Source organism: Helianthus annuus, chromosome 3 (assembly GCF_002127325.2).
Source record: "Helianthus annuus cultivar XRQ/B chromosome 3, HanXRQr2.0-SUNRISE, whole genome shotgun sequence".
In the NCBI taxonomy this organism is placed as follows: domain Eukaryota; kingdom Viridiplantae; phylum Streptophyta; class Magnoliopsida; order Asterales; family Asteraceae; genus Helianthus; species Helianthus annuus.
The window spans coordinates 91,926,926-91,933,523 of NC_035435.2; positions in this window are offsets into that span (position 1 = coordinate 91,926,926).

A 6,598-nucleotide genomic window follows, 5' to 3' on the forward strand; every position below is an offset into this window, starting at 1 on the left:
AGTTATTTGTTGACTTCTGGTAAGGAAACGCTTAAAACTAGAGTCAACTAATCATGTGTTAATTGGAATATTAAAATTATTAGACTTAAATATCATTATTAAGTGACTATCTAATTAATTTATCCAACTGTTCTTTAGAATAATGGATAGTCTCGTTGCTTATGTCTAGTCTAATGGCATAATTATGCAGTGAGATTTTTCCTTGAAGAACCTTAAAGTTGGAATTAGCACTTGTAATTTGTCTATGGACCTTAGAACAATCCTCTCTTAAGGTTTTAGTGGTTGTAAGGTGAATAACATCTTATTTTCCAGTTTCAAACATTTATTTCTTTGTACATATGTTGCTTATCAACACACTCGTTATACTTTGGTATTTTTGAGTGTTATAGTTGATTTATAAGGCATCAAATTGTACAAATGAAAATCTTAGTATGTAATGTACTGGAAAATGTACTTATTTCCATGCGTAAGCCCCTTAATTTTATGGGTCATGGTATTGTACATTGTTATGTATTCACATATACCACTTAGCTTTATAATTTATAATTTTAAATGAAGGCATGCATCTTAGGAGCTCTTGTGATTATTCCACAATTATAGATTAGTCTTAGAAAAGACTTAATCTGGAATAACTTTAGTGATAGCAGTTATGTTAGAGAGTTCTTGATTATCATAAGAGACATCATGTTCGATTTATCCTAATCATCATGCTCTACTTTTCTTCTGTAGTGCCTTATCAGAAGAGAGCAATACGATTATCGTGTCTTAAGAGATAATCAAGGATTTAATTTAAGAGCTAATTCTTATAGAGACTTTAAGCAAAACATATTAGATTTAGGAATTAGAGTGGATGAGATAAAGATTTATTCAAGAAAATTATAGTGAGTAAAAAATTATGGGTACTAAGAATAAGGCAGACGAAATGATCATAAAAATTAATTAAGGATCATTAATATAAGGATCATTGTGTGAAGAGGTTGTGATATGTCTATTACTAACATCAAAATAATAGACTTATTTAAAATTCTACTTAAACGAAGACAAATCAGCTTTGGCCAGAAGTGTAATCATTTAAGCATGTGTGCAAAGTAATCGTGACAAATCAGCTTTGGCCAGAAATGAGACAATCACTTTAGTTATGCACTTGTCAAGCATGCTAAACATAAATGAATTAAATCAGATTTGGCCAGAATTAAGACATTTCACGTTTGTAATGCATACTCAACATAGCTTTTATAATACTTGAACAATAAATAGATGCATCAAATCAGCTTTGGCCAGAAGTGACACATCAGAAGCTCATTCAAGTTAAGCCATTTTGGTTTTGTAAAACATTATTTGATCCTTATTAATTAACTAAGTATTTACAAAAACCAATTATTTAGTAGCAAACCACCTGTTAGCGCTGGGGTTGCAGAGGGGCAGCGTGCCCCCGTACGGGGTTCGGGGCGGAGCCCCGAGCTAAATCTTAGTTCACATTAAACAACCTAAAATAATGAAGTTTCGAGTCAGATCTCGACTTAGTTATGAGGTCTCGAGTGAGATCTCGAGTCAAGTCTCGACTCAGCTTATAACATTATGAGGTCTCGACTCATTAATGGTCTCGAGTCGCAACCTCAGTGTCTCGAGTCGTAATCATGGTCTCGACTGCTGTGAATTATGAGATCTCGACTCCTTATGAGGTCTCGAATCGCAACCATGGTCTCGAGTTGTGACCTTTATGGTCTCGAGTCGCAACCTTATGGTCTTGAGTTATGACCTTATGGTCTCAAGTCGAGACCTTTGTCTCGAGTTGTACAGATTTAAGCCCCTAGTCGAAACCTTGGTGGTCTCGAGTCTAGACCCTGTGGTCTCGAGTCGAAATCGTTGTCTCGAGTTATGAAGATTTGAGAACACTTATGATTTCGAGTAGAGACCTTATGGTCTCGAGTCGAGATCTTGGTCTCGGCTCGTTAAAGGGATCTCGAAACTTCCTGTTAATCAGCTGATTGTGTGATAAGTTTGAAATTCGAATTTTAAGGGATTTGGTATATTTCATTTCCTATTTTAAAAAAATATTTTATATTTATCCAATAATTTCGAAAATTATATCTAATAACATTAACAGATTTTTCGAAATCTTAAGGGATAAAAATTAATCAAATACAGGAAAAACACCTTCTAATCCTTAATTCATTCCAAATAAGGGAATTTATTCGAATTTCACTAAGAACATGAAGAACCCTAATAAATAAAATAATAATTCTGGAACCCGAAACCTGAATTTTTAAGAGTTTTATACAGATTTCGGACAGTTAAGGTTTACGATTATGATTCCGAGTCATTAAAACATTCTTTTCCCGCGAAACAGTGGACTCGGGTTATGTGACTCGAAACCGGCTATGAATTTAATTAGGCTTTCAAAATTCCGTTTTCCAGATTTCAATCCCAGAATTAATGGATACGAAAACAGAACTGACTAATCAACATATGCTCTGATACCACATGTTGGATCAGTTCTGTTTAGACATAATGGAAAACATGAAAACATACCTGATTGCATCAGCACAAGCCAGCAGAGAATCCAGATGGAGATGTAGCAACAGTGTTTGACATAGTTGTCAGTTTGGTCTGGTTCCTCCTTAGGGTGCAATCTAATGATGGTGGTATGAGAAACCGATAAAGGGTAATCGGCTGTAGAGAGGAGGTCGATTGATGTTATGTGAATTAGTTAGGTTATGTGTCTAACCCTAGAACCTCAACATAAGTCTCCTTATATATGCACCCAGGAGGAAACCCTAATTAGTTAATAATGGTAATAAGGCCCATCAACAATTACCAACTAATTATTTAATGGATTGTTATATATTTTGATCCATATAATGTAAATGATTATAATGGCCATATATAAATAAATATATTATTTATTTATTCTTACATAGCAAGTGAATTTGGTGAAGTTGCATTTGCTCATTATAGCACTAGGGAGCCTTCTCAGACTTGTAGATCTCAAGGTACATTGCTTAATCACTTCTATCTTCAGCATACCTTATAAGATTTGGAAAGTTCTTTTTTATTTATATAATAACTAGAGTTATACGCCGCCCGTGTTGCGGGGCACTAAACCGAATGTTTGTTTAATAACATGTACGCCTTTATTTCGGTTAGTTATACATGCTACTTATAACACGATCTCAAAAAAGATCATCGAGTTAACCAATTAAAGAAAAACACTACCACAGTTATGACGATGGCAAGCCTGTAATTTAGAGTTTGGGGCAAAACAGAATTTGTCAGAACGAATTAGCGAGTGCTAGGCAGCTCTTTGGCACGAACAAAAACAAAATTAGTCAACCAAGTAAAATATAACACTACCACAGTTTTTCCCAAAAAACGATAGCAAGATTGCAATTTTTAGCTGGGGTAAAATCGTAATTTTGAAATGGAGGTAAAATAATATTTTGAACTGAGGGCAAAACCAATTTTTTTTTTTTATTTTGAAATGTGGGCAAAGTCGTATTTTTTTAACTGCGGGCAAAGTCTTAATTTCTAACTGAGGGCAAAACCAAATATTTATTTTGAACTGGGGGCGAAATCGTAATTTTAAACTGGAAACCAAATCGTAATTTGGCAGGACTCTAGCTGGGTGCAAAACCATAATTTTGTTTTGAACCCTATTTTTTAACTGAGGGCAAAATCGTAAATTTAAACAGGGAGCAAAACCAAAATTTTATTTTGAAACGGAGGGCAAATTCGTAATTTTAAACTTGAGATAAAATTGTAACTTGGCAGGACCTACAAATAACTATTATATGCGAGGGCAAAGTCGTAATTTTAAAATTGAGATAAAATTGTAAATTGACAAGATCTATAAAATAATTATTATAAGCAAAAAAAAAAAAAAAGTAGCCGTCAAAAATGACCAACCACATTTAACCACTATTTCCGCCTGAAACTCTAATATGCATGTATTGTAAATTATATCTTATTAAAATTACATATGGGCTTGTATTAACTTAGGCCACATGAATGTTGGTTTAATGTGTCCTATTTATCATATTCATGTTTTGATAAACTGACTGGAGGTTTTTTTTTTTTTTTTTTTTCATTCTAGTATTGATGGAAAAAATATTTACATAAATAGTGTTCTATAAATATTATTTACTACAATAGTGTTCTTTGTTTGTTTTGTGATTGTCTTTTTCTTTTTTAACCAACTTATTAAACTTTTTGTTATTTTTCTATTAGATTAATCAAGTATCTATTTTTTATTCTTTAATAATTTATTTTTTAATAAATCAATTTTTTTATTACATATTACGTTCAATTCTTTGAATTTCTATGTAGAATAAATATCCAATCCAATAATTCGTGGAATGGTTTATTTTTGTTTCATTCTTTAATGATCTATATTATTTTAATCAATCCAATATTGTTTTTTGAGTAAATTACAAGTTTTGTCTTTTATGTTTACATCAAATTTCAGGCACTGTCCTTTAAATCAAAACTTGACAGGCGGTGTCCTTTATGTTTTCAAAATCTTGCACGTTTTGTCCTTTAGGCCAAACCCAGTTAGATTTTTTGGTTAAATCTGGTCACTCAAGGGCATTTTAGTCTTTCTACCCCATTTATTTAATATTATCTAAAAATAAAACAAAAAAATTAAATTAAATTATTATTATTATTATTATTATTATTATTATTATTATTATTATTATATAGAGTAAATTACTGACCACCATCACCCCCACCCTTCATCACCATCACCACCATCCTCCACCGCCGCCGCCACCACCACCACCAGTTTATCTCGTTTATAAACAAAACCCCCAAATTAAAACATCATCCAATCTTCAACCATTGTTCATAAACAAAACCCCCCAAATCACCACCATGACTTAAATCAAAAATCCCAATTCTAATAAATCAACAGACGAATGTCCAGATCTAATCAAACAGCTTGTTACAAGAATATCATCAAACACATAAAAGCCACTGTTATGACCGTGAACCGAAGTTCCCACCACCGTCTCAACCAAATCTCCACCTGCTGTCACCGTCTTCCCACCTCGACCACTGCCATTCTCCATCGTCATCATCATCTCAGTCAACATTATCATCGTCACCACGTCGCCGGAATTTCATCTCCGGTGACTGGTTTTATAGAGGGAAAGAGAGAGGAAATGATAAAGGGGCTAGGGTTCTATTACCTGAAGGTGTGACTGTCATCCATCCGCCGGATCACCACCATCACTGTCACATCGGATCACCACCATCACCGTCGTCGAACTAACCCACCACCACATCCACCCCTTCACCTTCATCCATCATCACGGTCATCACCGTCACCGCACCTAACCCACCACCACAACCACCCCCACACCTTCACCCACCACCAAATCACCCACCGCCGCCCCTAACCCACCACCACAACCACCCTTCACGGCCATCGTCCATTCAGATTATTTTAGAGAGAAAGAGAAGAGAAGAGAGAGAGGGACCTTCATTGTCCTCGTAACTTCAGATTGTGTTAGAGAGAGAGAGAGAGGAGAGAGAGAGAGAAGAATCGTAAGTTTAAAGAGAGAGAGGGACTTTCAGTTTGAGAGAGGAAGATAGACTATATTTATTTTATTTTTCATTTTATTGCAAAGTAGTCCCTAAACCACAAGTTCTTTTATATAACAGTCCCTGGAAAGGTGAAATGACAATAATACCCTCATGTGCAAGGCATATGACCAGATTTAACCAAAAAATCTAACTGGGTTTGGCCTAAAGGATAAAACGTGCAAGATTTTGAAAACATAAAGGACACCGCCTGTCAAGTTTTGGTTTAAAGGACAGCGCCTGAAATTTAATGTAAACATAAAGGACAAAACTTGTAATTTACTCTTGTTTCTTTAACGAAATATTATGTTAAGTTCTTTTTTATTGGATTACTATTAAACTATTTATTTAGTTATAAAGAAGTATGATAATGAGTTTAAACAAAGGAAATTGTATGAAACGAAATAATTCAACAAATTACCTACAGTTCCATCTAAAAAAAGACCATCATATTTCTTTAAGGAAACGAACTGAACATAATATCGAATAAAAATATTTGATTGATTTAAAAAATATAAATCATTAAAGAATAAACAGACACTTAATTAATTTAATAGAAATATAAAAAAAATTAATATGTTGGTTAAAAAAGAAAAGACAAACACAAAACAAACAAGGAACACTAATTTAGTAAATAGTTTTCATGGAACGCTATTTTGGTAAATAGTTTTTTCCACCAACACTAGTTTAGAAAAAACTAACTAAAATGTTCCAACCAAAGCAACACTACTAGAAATTTGACATTTTTAACAAGCTTTTCCGTCACAAATGCGTAGCAAACTAAGATTTGCTACGCATTTGTAACAAAACCTTGATGTTGGAAAACGCCCCGTCGGAAACTATTTGCTACGCATCTACTACACAATTTATAACACATTTCCGACAAAAATATGGCGTTAGAAATTTGTGGCGCATTTCCTACGCAATCCTAATTATCCAATTTAAAGTTTTGCAACGCAATTGTAACGTAAAACTAAAATAACTTGTAACGCATTTGTGACGGAATAATTAAAAG